Here is a 17,122-nt window from a genome sequence, read left to right as displayed (position 1 = left end):
AAATATATGCTCTTTGAGAATAGGGATTTCTGTCAGTTTAGTTCACTGCTATATCCCCTGCCTCAAAACAGGGCATTTTTTGTTGTGTTCAATATATATGTGTTGAATAAGTGATGTTATTAATATTGATGCTGCCATTATTGTTGATGAACTTAAACTCTGAATATGATTATGACATGAATATACTATGGTTTACTCAGCAAGTCATTTTGTGGACTGGTCAGTAGAAACCTGTAATTTAGCTAGGTATTCCAATGGCCCACCTGGAATTAAATCTGCAAGGAGCAATGTACATAGAAAAGTGGATTTCGGGGTCAATGTAAAAGCTGCTGCTGACACAAGCATCCTCCTGTATATATGTCTATGACTAACTCCCAGGTAATTTGAAAGACTTCCCTGTAAGTCACTTATTATGACATAAGGTATGATCTGTGTGTATTTAGCTGGAGCCACTAGAAGTCTAGCCTTTGGGTGAAGAAAACAGCACTCCTTTCATGGGATGACTCAACGTGTGTCAGGGCTCAAGGCTTGAGGCAAATGGAGACCCTTCAGCCAGGCACCCCTGTGCAGAGCACAGCCTGCTCGGTCAGATGATGTGCACGGGGCATGGGCGGCTTTCCAGAAAGTTACTTTTCATATCCACCAGCAGCACACAAGGGAGCCTGCCTCACTGGCCCTCTCCAGGATTATTGCCTACAATGTCTTTCCAATTCAAATGATGCAAAATCATATCATTGTTTTCTTATTTTACATTCCTTGGCTCACCAAGTGAGCTTGTACTTTTAAACTACATTTTTATGTATTTTCTATTTTTATGACTTGTTTTTTGCTATACTTTGCTCAATTTTATTGGGGAATTAATATTTTCTTATCAATTTATAAAAGTTGCTAAGATATGCATTGCTGTATTTGTATGTGTGTATATATGTGTGTATATGTATCTCATATATGTGATGACATATATGTTGCTATTATTTTGCCAAGTTTAATATGATGCATAGAAGAGTAAATACTTTTTCTCTTTAGTGGTTCTAACATTTGTAGACTTTTAGTACAAAACTATTTCCAAAATCTTAAATTAGGGATTAGTAATTTTTTTTCATAAGTTTTGTAAGTATTTCCTCAGTTTAGTATAATTTTTGCTTTTGTTTGTGATGTATCAAAGTGCAGTAAACTCTATCTGCCTTTTCCTTTGAAATTTTTCATATTTTTTAATACTGTCTAGGCATCAATATGTCTATATTTATAAATCTGTATTTATCTTTTTTCCATCTATAATTTAGTTAGGGTTTGGTATCAAGTGAAGAGTTAAGTCACTTTGTTTTATTTTTAAAAATGGTTGACCAAATATTTTATCCTAATCATCAAAATCTGTTGACTTTAGACCATAAGGTCTAATTTTGAGTTATCATTTCTATGGTATGAGGTGAATGTCTACTATTGCACAAAGTCTATTCCAAGTATTTTCCCTATAAAAGATGCTTAAATAGTTGGAAGGAAAAGTCCAGTTGCCAACTCCCATTTTTACAGTTTTTTTCTTAGCATATTATAATTATTTCTGAAAATTAATTTTAGAACCATTTTATGCTGTCTAAAAAGTAACATGAAGATTTTGAGTTGCATTCCATTAAGCATTTGAGTTACTTTGTAATTGACATCTTCAAAATATTCAGTCATTCCATCCAAGAAGATGGCACAGCCCTTTTCATTGAAGCTTAATTTGATAATTTGTATTAAATTTATATATTTTCTCTTATATAAATCTCACGCATTTTATGCAGAAGTCATTCCTAGGAGTTTTAAACATTTGGATAATCATTATCTTTGTGATTTTCCTCATTATATATTCAAATGTGTTACTGCTTTACAAAAGGTATCTGGTTTTATGTTTATCTTGTATTTAGTTGTGTTTCTGAACATATGCTATTATTGTTTTGCCAAGATTAATGTGATGCATAGAAGAATAAATAGCTTTTTCTCTTGAGTTGTTCTAACATTGGTTTTATACACCTGGGAATGTAGAATGATGGATAGAAACTATTTTTACCATCTTCTTGTCCATCATCAGTCCAACCAGTGGGTATCAGACAGGGAGTTATGATGAAATGTTTCCACTGAAGAAATTTCCTGGGAGATTTCAATCCTGTTATATATAAAGATGATGAGAACTAAACAGCATTTGGGCAAAAACATTTTCAACTTATTTTATGTCATCTCCTTTAGGGCAAGCATTAAGAACTATTTTGTTCATTTCTGTATCCCCAGCACCTAGAACAGGACTAGGAAACAGTGGCACTCAACATATATTTGTCCATTGCTGCTGAATAAAAATTTGGAGAAATGCTTTTGTCTACAAGAGAAAAATACTCCGATAACTGCCAAATCTGTAGGCTTTGGAGTGAATCTTATCCAAAATTCCTTCTAAACACAACCCAGCAGACACTGCTGGCTGCTGACCAAGGGCCAATCACCAGCTCTAATTAGCAGCTGTGTTAATTTCATTTCCATCTCAAATAGTTGCTTTAGACATAGGCTTTTGACGTATTTCTGGACAATGAGACTTATAAGGGAGACTAATGGGAACTTCTGGGAAAGATTTGTTTTCACTCTTACAAAGGAACATAAATCAGAGACATTGTTTACTCCTGGGGGTTTTCTGGGTGAGTTGTACAAGTTGGTGAGGTTTGGACTTGACGTAGCCATCCGATGACCAACCTTGAAGGGACAAGTCTGAGAACAAAGCCAATAGCCTGAGGGTGGTGGGGCAAAAACAGAGGAAGAAACTGGCCCCATGATGTCTTTAGTGAACTGCTGTTATTTTATTAAATTTCGGGTTTATTTACTTGAAATTTCCCTACCAGGACATTTACTGTGCTGTGAAATAGTGTTTATACCACCTTTTACTAGGTTTCCAATTACCGGCAGTGGGAAGCACCCCATGAACCCATTGACGCAAATGAGATTTAGAGGTCCACGTTAACTTAAATTAAATAAATAGCCGGGTCTCCTGTATTAACAGGAAAGACATCTTTCATCTTATTTTATATGCTGATATTCTTTTAAAGGAAATAAATGATGTTGTGTGATATTAAAGCAATGGAGTCTGCAGATATTTGGAGAAAGAACATTCTGGGTGGGAAGAACACAGTGAAGTATGTCTGGCAATTCTGAGGAAGAGCAAAGAGCTCAATGTGACTCAAATAAAGTGAGCGAGAAAGAGAGGAGAAAAAGATGAAACAGCGGTAAGCATGTGAGGTGCAGCTCAAGTAAGGGCCTGTGGGTCATTTAAAAAATGTTGGCTTTTTATTTCCCCAAGAAATGAAGAACCTTTAGCAAAAGAGTGCAGTAATCTAATTATGCTATAAGGATTTTTCTGGCTAAGTTGTTGGCTAAGGGGAATCAGGGCAGAAGCAGAGAGAACTGATTAGCTGCCTTTTGCTATCCAGGCAAAAGTAGGTGTTGGCTTGGATTAGCGTGAGGACAGTAGGGACGGTGAGATGGACTCTGGTTGAGAATATTTTTTAAAGGATCTGACAGGATTTGCTGATGGGTGGAATGTAGGATATGAGGGAGAATTTGAGCTGTGAGGAGTCAAGGATGACCTGAGGTTCTGAGCCTGAACCTCTGGAAACATGGATTGACCATTTATTTAGACAGTAAGGACTGTGGGAAGAGCAGGTTTAGGTGTGGGGTGAAGGAATAACAGAGCTTGGTTTGGGAAATGTAAAATTTATATGACTATTAGACCTCGAAGAGAAGACTCTTGAGTTGGCATTTGTGATACATACACACACACACACACACACACACACATACATATGTATACACACACACACATATACGTAGAGAGTCATGCATTGCTTAATAACGGGTATACATTCTAAGGGATGCGGCATTAGACAATTTCATCTTTGTGCAAAATATGCAGTGTGGTTTAACTCTAAAACTATTCAACCTCATTAACGCCAGAGGTAACCTATACAACTGGTTTTGAGATGTTTACAGCTGAAATCTATAAAAACATGAGACCATTAAAGAATAAAAGTAGTTGATGTAAATTTCTGAAAGATATGGGAAATATATTAATTCACCAGATGTGTTATTCCACATTAATATTTTCCAGTGGATAAGTCTGGCTTGTTCTTGGTTTAATACTATCTTTTATAGTAATTATTTATAAACACATATCTTCATATTTAGATTTTGAAACGCGTAAACAAAGTAACCTAACCTTATAAGCTTTTGCATCTCCTAGTTTGCCTTGTCTTGTACTTTTTTACCGAGAAAGGTGCTCAATCAATATTGGTTTAATGAATTAATTGAATGGCAATTAGTTCACAAATTCAATTGTTCAGGATTTAAAGACTTTGTGTGAATAGTGTTCCCTTTGATGCAATAGATATTTTTAGTGAGACAGTCAAATATTTTTATATTAGGAACTGAAAATTTTCCATTCCCTGACCAGAAATCAATCTCAAAACACAGCCATGATAATATCTAATTACTAAACCACCAGGGAACCGAAGCTTCCTATTTTAGTGTGAAAATAAAACAGGAGATGATGTTGAATACGTATATCCTCATTAATCTGCAAAACATTCTCATATTGTTGTTCTGAAAAAAGCCTTAAGAGGCCATTGGATTCATCACCTACTTCCAGGCATGGTGATAACTAAATTATGTCAAAAATATCACTGCCTTTCTTATATAAAAATCTTCAGTGAAAACAATTTCATAAAAATATTCCATCTATAACTTTTCACAATGCTCTAAAACAAAATTAGAATTATGGACATGATCTGGTTTTTGTGCTTATGTAATGTCAAGCAATAGGGGTAATGAATCTTTGTAACTAAGTTTTTGAACTCAGGTAATGGTTTTCTTATTTGATATGTTACCATAATTTAAATTCCCCAGAAGCTGGCTCTGAGATGAATATTTGTGTGCAATTAATTTTAAAGTAAGTTCCCCCAGGGGAGACCAAAGTGAAAGAGGAGGAAGCAGGACAAGGAGGTGAAGAAGATGGGCAATTGTGCCATTTTAGACATGAGACCACAGAGAAGAGGACTTAATACCATTATGTAAGGGAATTCTAAATTATCACTTAACATCTCAGAGTTGTCTAAACTTAAAGCAAATTTACTGGGTTTTCACCCAGCAGTCAGGTTAATAGCTTCAGAAGAGTAAGTAGGAATAAAGATATGAGCAGAGTGAAAGAATGAAGGTAAGCATCTAGGCACTTCTGACTCTCTGCATTTGTTGACAAAGTGGTCCCAATAGTCTGAGGGCAGTGACCTGAAGAAGATTTGCAGGAGCTGGTCTTTAAAAGTACACCAAAGGCATTTCACCTACCCCAGCAGAAATGGTGAATCTGAGGGGACTTGGGCAGGGCACCGACGATGTCCACTACCTGTGGTAGATGCCTTCAAGATGTTGAGAAAATACAACCAACACATATAAAGCAATTACAGTACAATGCAAGAGTTAGTTAAATAGTTGTCATTACAAGTCCGACATAAGTTGAGGCTGTCAAGATTATCCATATGGGCCGAAATATACAGAACAGAATTGTGGGAAGCATTGAACTAAACTAGGCCTTTAGAAATGCAGATTTAACTATGTGTAGAAGAGAGACATTTAGCAAGGCAAAATAGAAAGATTTTGCAGATTGGAAGGCAAATGTTGAGATGGAATTAGGAGTACAGAAGTTTTGAGGGGAAAGAGAAAGGGAGAAAGTGAGATTGGTCAGAGGGAGCCATCAGACTACTTACTATGCTGACCTGACATTGCCTCTGTGCCAGTCCCACGGGAAACTCTTGAGCCATGAATGCCCTTGGAGGATACCATGTTGGGCAGAAATGGCTGGAACCTTGTACCACTGCCTTGTCCAGTCAGTGACAGGCCATCCTGAAAATAGCATGAACTTGGCTTGAAAGCTGACGTAATCTCTTAAGGGACCAACAGCGAGTGGCTCCCAGCCTACCACACCCCCTGCTGGTTTAAAGTGCTTTTCTGAAGGAGATTCTAATTGATATAAATACATTTCTGTACTCATGAATAAATGCAGGAGTCAGAAATTATGGAGACATGTGATACGATATCACTGACTATAGAAATGGAATGGGAACTACCTTTGTAATCATGAGAAATATTAGAGATTGTGAAAAATATTCTTTGGTTCTGTCCTCCTTGTGGGTATTTCTTCTTGTATCTCAAACCTGGTAGCATTCTTGATAGTACTTAATAGATACACACTAAATGTTTTTTGAATGAATAACTAAAAGACTCTAAACAGGTACATGTTGCTAAAAGAAGAGTATGGGGATGACCCAGTGTTCAAGCTCAATCAAAGAAAACTGAGTTCCTGAGAACAGGGGACAGGAAAGGAGAAAGAAATAACTGAAATGGAAAGTGAAAGAGTGCAGAATAAAATTTACCTTCTCTGTTTTTTGACCTAAGACCAATTCAGTTCCCAAGGAAGCAGTTGACTTCATGCACAAATGCCTTCTCTGTAATTTACTAGCATTATTATCTTGGTTTATTTGCCTTATTTTTGGGAGCATCATATTTTGACCTCAGGAAGTTATTGTGAAGGTTAGACAAGGTAAAATATTACATCTTATTGATTCTAAGAGGCAATTATTTTGTTCACATTTTAAACAAATCTGAAATCAGATCATTAGCAATTAATGGCATATTGTATTCTCTGTTGGCCAAGGCAGTCATGATGATGCACAAACTTCCAAAGCTCTAACCCTTGAAGCCTGCAAAAGTGGTGTCAGGAGCTTGGAAGAAAATCCCAGAGATAGTAGCTGAGCAATATTCAGAACCAAATGAGTATGTTGAGCAGGAGTAGGCCATGGTGATTCAGATGAGTTTAGCAAAATTATAGAAGTTGGAAAAAGTTGGTCAGCTGTACAAGCATACAAAGAACTCAGCACCAAAGGAATCCAGCTTCTTTAATAGATGGTTTTAAGTAAAATTGTGTCACCAACACTTAAAGACACAGAGGATGATGTTGTATGAAAAACACAATCATGCAATTCCATGCTGAAGAGTGAATAGTTGGACTCTTCAAAGAGGTTTTAGGAATATCGCAACCAATGTATTTCACTCGTGTTTTCTGTTTTATCTACGATACAGGGATGTGACAAAAATAAATATACTTCTAAATAAGCCTAAAAGATCTTTTTCAATAAATATAAAATTAAAATCTAAATCATAGGAACGCATCATAGTGTAGTTGGCCGTGTTTTTTCTTTCTCAGTCATATATAAAATGATGACGAATCTCACAATGGATGGTTATATTGGATGAACTATGGTGTGGAAAGTGATTGATACATTATAAGTTCTCAATGAAAGTGAATAAACTTGATTTTTTAATGCTTTGCTACTTCACTAATCTTAAAGAACTCAGGTATTTATGTCATTAAAAATAGTTCTTTGGAAGAACAAACACAATAAAACTAAATATGTAGAAGTTAAATCATTTAGTGAATATCTTCTTGTTACAGGCTATAGTCTAATTGTCAACTGAAAGAAGTATAAGGGCTTCAAAATTTTGTGGAAAAATAGAATTACAAGACAATACAAATCTTTTCTTAATCTTGTTGATGTACTCTCATATATGCTGTCTATCAGCAGTTATATTCAATCAATTATAAATAGACTTAGAAAGACAGTTAACTTAAATATGACAGTTACAAAACAATGAACTTGATTTTCCCATTGTATTAATACAGTGCTAAGAATATTTAGGTTTTCAAGAACTGTTGAATGTGCAGCTTCATTTAACTTTACAAAAGTAGAGTCAAATTGACAAAGTGACTGACTTAGGGACTGAATCAACTAAAGGAACACATTTTTTGGCCACTTCGACCAGAGCTTGGAAAGCAAGTGGAGTTGTGGTCGGCCGTGGTCGAGAGGAAAGCAGGAGGTGAGAGGCGGAGGTCATGGCCTGAGCATCCCACAGACGAGCCCGCGAGCTGCTGTCTCTTCCAGAACTGGCTTTATCATCCTGCTGTTCCTCAGCTACTGGGCTACTCCTCTTTGTGGTTAAAGGCCTCGTTCACCCCCTCCCTTTCCTGAAGCAACTTAATCCGTATCCTATTCACAGTAATTTACTTAGATTGTTACCAAGCTTATATCAAGTGAAATTTTCCACGACTAGATTTCTTCACTGTTTATGAAAATCACAAAGTTTTGCTGACAATTTTTATCACAATCTATATTTATGGCAAGTTTTCAAACAAATCATATCAAAGTCCTTATAATTTCAGTTTTATAAGTTGCATATTATCACTGGAATATGTTCAGCTCTGAGGTGGCCTCTCCTACTCCCATATTCCCCTGTTCCCCATAATGCATCTCAGTGTCTCAGACAACACACCCAAGACGTCTCCTGACCCAGGCACTAACACAAACCTCTCTCTACAGTCTGATTTTTTTTTTTAAAATATTTTCCGAGTTATGTGGAATAACTCTTACTCATAGTTGAAATAACAGCAAAAATAATGTGAAATGGATTGAATGATGTCTCCTCCAAACTCACTGAAGCTTGAGCTGTGTCCCTCAAGTTTTATGTATTAGAAACTTGGCCCCCCCTGTGACTGTTAAGAGGGTGAAAAATCCTGTTATGGCCTTTAATGGTGGAGCCATGAAGAGGTGATTAGATTGTAGCACCATACAATAGTGAATGGATTAAAAATGGTGGTCAGGAGAGTGGTTCTGAGGGCTTTTAAAGAAGAGAGAAGAGAGTCTGTCTCTCTCTGCTCTGCCATTTTTCGCAATGTGATACCCTGCCGTCACTGAAGTCACTACCAAGGAAAGCCCTTGCCAGATGTGTTCCCTGGACTTTGGACTTCCTAGCCTCTGAAACTGTAAGCAATAAATTTTGTTTTCTTACAAATTACCCAATTCTGTGTATTTTGTTATAAGCAACAGAAACAGATTAATATATAATGGAAGCAGTAGTGAATACAAGTTTTAAATCAGGGCCATGTATGGTACCCACCGCTCAGAAGCCCCAGGTAGTCCTAGGCTGAGGAGGAAGCTGAGTGGCCGGTGGTTCCTGAGTGCAGATTTAGTGGACCGGGCTGTGTAGTGGGCAAGGCACTGGCACAGAGTTCGAAGAGAAATATACATGAATGAAATATAGTTTTAACTTCTGGAAACATATGCTATGTAAAATAATTCTGTATGAATGCCTGTTATCAGAAAACTAAATAATAGTTTCCATCATTTTCATCTCTAATATGTGTGCATATGTAGGTTAAAAAAAATACAACAAACTATATATGTATATATTCACCATTTATTACTGGAAGACTTTGGACAAATATACAAAGAAAATATAATCACAGTAGTTTAGCATTAGAGAGAATCAGTGTTCCCTTCATCCATACCATTTTGGAAACTGAAATTCAGTAGGTTAAGGAACTTGGCCAAGGTGAGGCCGCTGTTGGCTGCCAGAGCCTGCACCAGAGCTCAGTTCTGCACAGACAGTTCAGGGCCCTCTCCACTTGTCTGCTCCTAATTGATTACGTCTTCCCAGTTATTGATTGAGTAACAGCTGAGCACCACTTTAAGAATTTAAAGTCTACTATTTGGGATAAAATAATACTTAAGTGAGAAATCTCTTTTCCCCCAAAGTCAATGAAAATGACTTTGATTTTTTTCCCCTAAATTTTCCCTTCAGCATCAACTGGAACTGCAAAAGTACTCAAAAAAATGAAAGGATATTTCTCATCCCAGAGACTTCTAATATTTCCAGGTGTTTTTACCATGTGGGAGGAAAAAAATGCCCTCTGGTTCTGTGCTAATGTCTGGAAAAGATGTTAACGACACACCTTTTTTATTCCACAGCTTTGGCCTAGCTGAAAGTTCTTCTTTTTCTTGGAAGTGCAAACATATTTTTTATTGCTGCCTGGGAATATTTAGCCTTCCTGAAAGCTTTGGTGTACCTTTTTACTATTTGAAAACCTGGAAGGCGCCTTTGGCTGAAAATATCCAAGTGGGTTTTAGGTGAAATTGAGATAATTTTTTTTTAACTTCAAACTTGACTCTGATTGTTGCCACATACATGAAGAGTTTAGTAAGTGCTGTTAATTATCTTGCTCTAGATTGGCTTTCTTGATTTTTTTTTTGTGATAAATCAAATTTTCTTATTGATTTTTATATTTTAGTTTCCTAAATTCATCTCATTAATGTGTGTTCATTCTTTCCTTCTGTTAAGCTTGAAATACTCCTTTAGTTCAAAGTGTTGAATTCAATCAAGGAGTCTCAAACTTTAAAAAGTCATTCATTCTCTCAGCAAATATTTGGGGAGATTCTACTCTGTGAAAGGTATGAAGATACTGCAAAGAACAAGAGAGAAAAGGACCCTGCTGTCATGGGACTTGCATTGAAATGGGGAGTGGTTGATTGTACCCAAGTAGATAAATACATGGAAATAGTAATGTTAGATCCTGGTGGGTGCTATCAAGAAAACAAACCATTGCAATTTGAGGTGATGGGCATGCTGATAATATGGATCTGCTCACCACCTCTTGGGCACAGGTGCTGATGGTCAGCTCTGTGCCCCATTAATATGTATAATCAGTAAAAATAAAAAAATAAAATAAAAAAGGAAATCAACATCACCCACCACATTAAATTGATGTTACTATTTTGAATACTACTGGCATTTATAACATTATTTTTACTTGATTTGCAAATTTGCTTGTGTTTTATAAAGGTATGAGAACTGTAAGAATCTTATTCTTTGTTTTGTGGCTATACGTAGTTAAATAACATTAAAATAAATAATTAAAGCAACTAAAAAAAAAAGAAGAAAACAAACCAGGATAGAGGGGTAAACGGCATGTGATCAGGGGAGAGGCTTTTGACAGTAGCATTTAAGAAACCAATCAATTCAAGATCTGGGAAGAGGGATCCTTGCAAAGGAAGCACTTAGGCAAAGAACAAGCCTAGAATGTTCTTAAAACATGCGAGAAGTAGAAAGAGGACAAGTAATTGGAGTGTGGCGAGTAAGGAGAAATGTGAGATGAGGTTAGGGGGCAGACGGAGCCTGCCAGTGCCAGGCTTTGCAGGAATTGGGAAGAAAGGAATCATAGAAATCTGTGGAGAAATGTCACGGAGGAAGGATGGGTGAGAAGGAGAGAAGAGGATAGGAAGGAAGGACGGATGGTGTTGTGTAAAGATAACAAACCTTGACTTTGCAGAGCAGTCACAAGGCAGAACATAGAACTGAACTGGACTGGGATATTTTGCCTTTTCTGAGGATAGTCATAGCCACAGAACGTTGTGCCTCATGCCCAGCGTGATATTCGTAATACAATGGGTGAGGAGAGACTTGGAAAAGAGATACATACATTTGAAACTGATGTAACCAGTAGTATACTGCATTCGTGGTGACTTTGAACTGTCTCTTCATGTGTAGTGCGTATGTGTGTAAATACACTGACCCTTCCTTAGATATGCTTTATTAGCATCATGACTATCAGAAACAGTTAATTGGTGGAATGTGAGGTGTTTAAGATAAGAGATTGGCTTGGAGTGATGCTTTTGCATGAATAATGTGTAAAAACCAGCCAGCCCATCACTTTCGCTTTGAGGTATGTGAGGCTTTCAAAAGGCCTTGACTGCAACACACTTGCCAATCCTATGGGTGGTAAAAATGCTAATAAATATGCTCCAGAGGAGTCAGTGGGAAGCTTCTATGCAAAGCTGAGATTTGTGTGCATGAAGACAGAGGGAGAGAGAAAGACATTACTTTTCCAGAACAGGTTGTATGGCCATTCTGTATGCTTGCTGGTAAATGCTTACACTTTGGCACCGTCAGGTCTGAGACTAGCTTTCCCTATGACAAAGCACTTGAAGTGAGTTTGCAGAGCAGAGACTTACAGCTCTCCCTTTTCCCTTTGTTTGGAACCACCTGATGCCGCTGATATTACCAACAATCATTCTGAATGATCATATAGGTTTGTGTTGGTCAACTAAGTCAGCGCTAAACAAACAAACAAACAAACAAAGAGAAGGATTACTGTGGTTATTTCAGAAGGCAAGCTTTACACACAACTGTTTCTTTTTTGCGGGACAATGAGAACTGCTGTCATTCTGGTTCACATTTACCTTCCTGCAGCCTCAGGCCTCAAATAGCTCGGGGGAGCCAGAAAGAGGCCAGACTGTCATATTCTCATGAAGAATTAACTAGAGAAGTTATAATAATAGTGCTTAATATCTCACGATTAAACATTTCCTCTAAAACCTGGCAATACTTTAAAGTAAAAGAAAGGAGAGAATAAATCTAAACGAGTAAGAGAAATGGTTTATAAGAGAAATGGTTTAGCCTAGAAAGAATTTCAATCTCAGATGATGAACATAAGTGCCTGACTGCAGAAAAGAAACAGAGAGGGGATTGAGAAATGGAGATTTCTAGTCATTTCCTATGTAAATCTTGGAGAAATTTACCACCGTATGCTCACAGTTCAGCTCCTATAAAATGGGAATGCTTGCCCAGTGCATTCATTAACTGGTACATGCTGAAGAGAGTGCTGCAGAGTGGTGTTAGGGACAGACAAACAAGGGTCAGGGCCAGGTAGCGCCTGGCCCCATGCACTGTGCACTTTACTGAACAGGAGCTCCATGCCCTAAAATCTGGATCCTCCCTCATCACTCCATGGCCTTGATGCACAAATTATTAATTGCTTTAATTTTTTTAAATGAATATGATTCTTGAAAATAGTTTAAAAAGCCAAATGATGCACTACTAACAGGCTTATGTTGAAGTCCCCTGACTCATCCCTCCATCTCACGCAGTGTGGCTACTTTGAGGCAAGAGCCTGCAACTCAGCCGTATTGCCTCCTGGCATTTGCCTTCATGTTTCTACATATGTATTTGTACTGCTTGTAGTCCATTTGTGGCAGAGAAGTCTTTAGCTCTTTCGTGTTATCATTTCTCCTATACCTCTGCCTCCCAATTCAGTGATATTAGTAATTTTAGCTAGATCAATATTACTAATACATATTATTATAACAATGTAAATATTATTCACTCTCGGCCCAAGATGTGTCACATTTCTTTCTTTTATGTACAACTTTCTGTTTTTCTTAGATTTTATTATTATTTTTTCTACTTGCTTGGTGTCTTAGGTACATATGATTATGTTTTCCTGTTATTCCAAGGCTTCTACTTGGTCAAATCTATCATGTCAAATCTGTTAGGTCCATTTTTTGTCTTCTTGAAAATCTGTCTTCTAAAGCCTCACATCCTTCTTGTGGCAGTCAGGACCAGTTGGCTGCAACATAGTCCTTGCCTTTGGGATCCCCTTACATACTTTCTTTGTTGTTTTTACTTCTCTCCTTAGTTGTTTCTATTTCCTGGATCCCTTGTCTTCTCTTTCTTAGTTTTTGACTTCATAGTAGCAACTCAGATCTTCTATCAGTTTCCCAAGAAAGAGGTCAGGGTGAAACATTTTTTAAAATCCATATATTTGAAAATGTTTTAATTGACACGTAAGCTGGAAACAGAATTCTGGGCTAAAAATCATTACCATTAAGAATTTTGAAAAAGTTGCTGTTAAAACATTCAATATCATTCTTGTTCCTGGTTCTCTTTATATGACATTTTCATTTACTCTTCCTGGAAGTATTGTCTGAAATTTCATCACGATGTGCCTTAGTTTCCATAATTTTCATACATTTTCCTAGGTGTTAAGTGGGACTTTCCAATATAGAAACTCCTACCCTTCAGTTTGGGAGAATTTTCTTGAACTTTTCTTCAATAATTTGACCCCTTTCATTATTTTTCTTATTTCCTTTCCAGAATTCCTATTAATCAGATGTTAACTCTCATAGATCAGGCATCTAACTTTTTATTCTTTATTCATCTCTCTGTGTTGGTTTTATTTTCTAGGAGTCTTCTCTTCCACTTTATTTTTCAATTCTTTTAGTGACTTCTTTCCAGCTATTATATAATTAAATTTTAAGAATATTTTATTTCTCTTTGATTGTCCTATTCTTACGGCAGCATATTCTTGCAAATCTGGATCTTCTTAGATCTCTGAGGAGAGGGATTATATTTTTTAATTCAAGTTGCCTCCTATTGCCTTCATTATCTGTTTCCTCTGAGTTTCTTTCATTCATGCATTTGTTTGTTTAGCTGCCTGTTTGTTTTTCTTTCTGCCCTTCATATTGGAGGGTCTCCTCAAAGGTCTGGTGCCTTGTAATCCTTGGTGATCTTTTCATTAGTGACAATATAAGTACAAATTCAGAGTATGTCAGCACAGCCTAGTAAGGGTGGGCTTCACTGTAACTGGATTTTTCTTTATAGGAATTTCAAATATCCACATTCACATCCATTGGTTGTTTTTTTTATGTATGTTCAAATTTTTTAAAAAAATAATAATCTAATTTATAGCCTGAGAGAAATAATATTTGTATTGGCCAGGCTGGATTATCATGTTTAGAGGTCCATTTTCATTTAAAACCTATTTTCTTTCATACTGGCCTCTGTTGGGTCCAGTGTTCTTGAGTCTAGAGTCTCAATAGGGTTGAGAAAGAGGTAACTCTCCAGCTGAGTCGGGCATAGGCAGAGATCTGAGGTCAAACACTCCTGTGAAGACTTTTATACAATCTGCTTGTTCAACCTCATACCTCACACATCACATCCTGTTGCCTTCAGTTTTTAAGTCTTTTCTGCATTGTTGAGCTAAAGCACAATGATGAAGCTGTTCAACTCAACAATTTCCATATAGGAAGTGAGGATTAGGAAATTGTCTTGGATCTGAATGGCCAGCCCTAGGGGAGGCTGTTCTCTGACGCACAGGGCAATTCCCAGTGAGAGGTGCAGCTGTGAATTAGTGGCAACTCACGCTACCATCATCTAGGGTGGGTGCATGGGCCCTGGATCCGGGGGGGGGGTAGTACCAAAGGATGAGAATGGATACAGCGAGACCAGTCGGGAAGCTGTGGCAATCATATACAATATATAAGATGAAGATCTGAAGTAAAGACGTTGAAGTGGAAGCCTAGATTACAAGGAGGTGGAATCCACACGAGGCAGGGATTTACCAGATAATTCAGATGAATTGCAGAGAGGACCCAAAGAGATCTCTCAGGATTATGGTTATAGACTCTATTAGTCCGTTTTGTGTTGCTATAACAGAATACCTGAGACTGCATAATTTATAAAGAACAGATGTTTATTTGGCTTACGATTCTGGGACAGCTGCATCTGGCATGGGCCTCAGGCTGCTTCTACTCGTGGTGGAAAGCCACAGGCAGCCACTGGGTACAAGCAGATCACATGGCGAGAGGAAGCAAGAGAGAGAGAGAGAGAGGAGGTGCCAGGGCCTTTTAAACAACCAGCTCTCATGGTAACTAATAGAGCAAAAACTCACACTTTAATCCCCTAGGGAAAGCATTAATCCATCCATGAGGGATCCACCCCCATGACTCAAACAGCTTCCAACACTGCCATATTGGGGATCAAATTTCCTCTTGAGTTTTGGTGGGGACAACACATCCAAACCCTATCATAGACAATAGGTAAAAATGAAGTAATTAACAAAAATTGGGATCTAGAAAGAGAATCTGGTGTTATGTGGATTCAGGTTGAAACCACAGTGATATCAGGAGGATACTAAAGTTCACAAATGTCATCTGACAAGTGATCCAGGACTCACTGTAGCACCTGCATCTTTTATTGACTCGTAGATCTGTTGTTCATATTGTGCAATATTTTCAGTTAATTTATTTGTTCCATAAATACATGACAAATATATAATATGTATTGGGTATTGTTCTAGATGATGGCAGAAAAGGTACGAAAGCCCAAGTTTTATTTGATAAACTAAGAATAGTAAAGCAACCGATGGGATCTTTCACAATATTCTTTTAACCAAAGTGAAGAAATGGGCTGATACCAAACAGCCCAGTATACTGGTGAGTCATTAGATTATCTATTTAATATGTGCTGATTAAGAGACTGCTGTCATATCGAAGAGAGGTAGCATCTAAGCCTGGTTGGCAACCTAATTCTTTTCAACTATGACATCGGTTATTTGGAGAAAGATACAGAAGGTGTGCTCATCATATTTACCTTTGGAAGAGTGAGAAAAATATGAAATCAGTAGCCATAGATGATTCTTACTGTCTAGAGAAAAAAGCCAAGCTTAGATAAAATTTAATAAAGATATATATCAATTTGTGTTTGGGGAAAAACACAGTGTTACAGGCACACAATTGGGCCAATGTGGTAGTCAAAAAGCTAATATGATCTTTAGTTTTATTAGTAGAAATATAGTACATAAAACAAGAATGCTAAAAGTACTGATCTATTCCACGTACATTAAACCACACCTACTTTAATGGTCTCAGTTGCATATATCATACTTTACAAAAGGCATCCACTCCAGACAAAGCAAGAACACTTAGGAAATCAGGGTATTGAAGGCTGACGTTGTAATACACAGGGAAGAGGTGAAGGAAATGGGAATGTTTCTCTTTAAGAACTGTGGAATTATTTGGGGTGTATGTGGACAGGTAGTGGGACTGGGGAACACACTGTTATGTCTTCAGATATTGGAATCATGGCTAATGGCTGGGATATTATTTCAAATGGCTTCTTGGATTAGAACTGGGACCAAGGAGTGAAAATTTCAGAGCAGCTCTCACAAAAGGATGTGTTCCTCTTAATTTTGTTTTCTTATCAAATCTAGCTAATTACTTGGCAGGTATGTTGTATGTTGTCAACATATTTCATTTTGAACTAGACAACCTATAAAAAAATCCCTTGCATCCTGAAATTCTATGGTTTTGTGACATGAGGAACTAATGGCTACTTTTTAGGACTAAGATGTTTTCAATTTCTTTGAGGTTTGTTCCAGATACACAGGGTCCCCTCAGGCACCCTTCATTGTGTGTCCAACCCATAGCTTTATGCGCAGAGCTGGCATGGAGTCTTCATAGTCAGGTGAAGTGAGAAACTCAGGGCCTTTCATGCAGCATATTTCTAAGTCACTTAATACTTTGGCAAAAAAAAAAAAAAATCAAAGTTTGGTAAAGGAGTAAATTTAAAATTATCTTTTTATTTTGAAAGTTTCTGTAGATCTGGGACT

The sequence above is a fragment of the Cynocephalus volans genome, chromosome 7 (assembly GCF_027409185.1).
Source record: "Cynocephalus volans isolate mCynVol1 chromosome 7, mCynVol1.pri, whole genome shotgun sequence".
Classification (NCBI taxonomy): domain Eukaryota; kingdom Metazoa; phylum Chordata; class Mammalia; order Dermoptera; family Cynocephalidae; genus Cynocephalus; species Cynocephalus volans.
The sequence above is the reverse complement of the archived record's forward strand: the minus strand, read 5'-3'. Positions refer to the sequence as shown.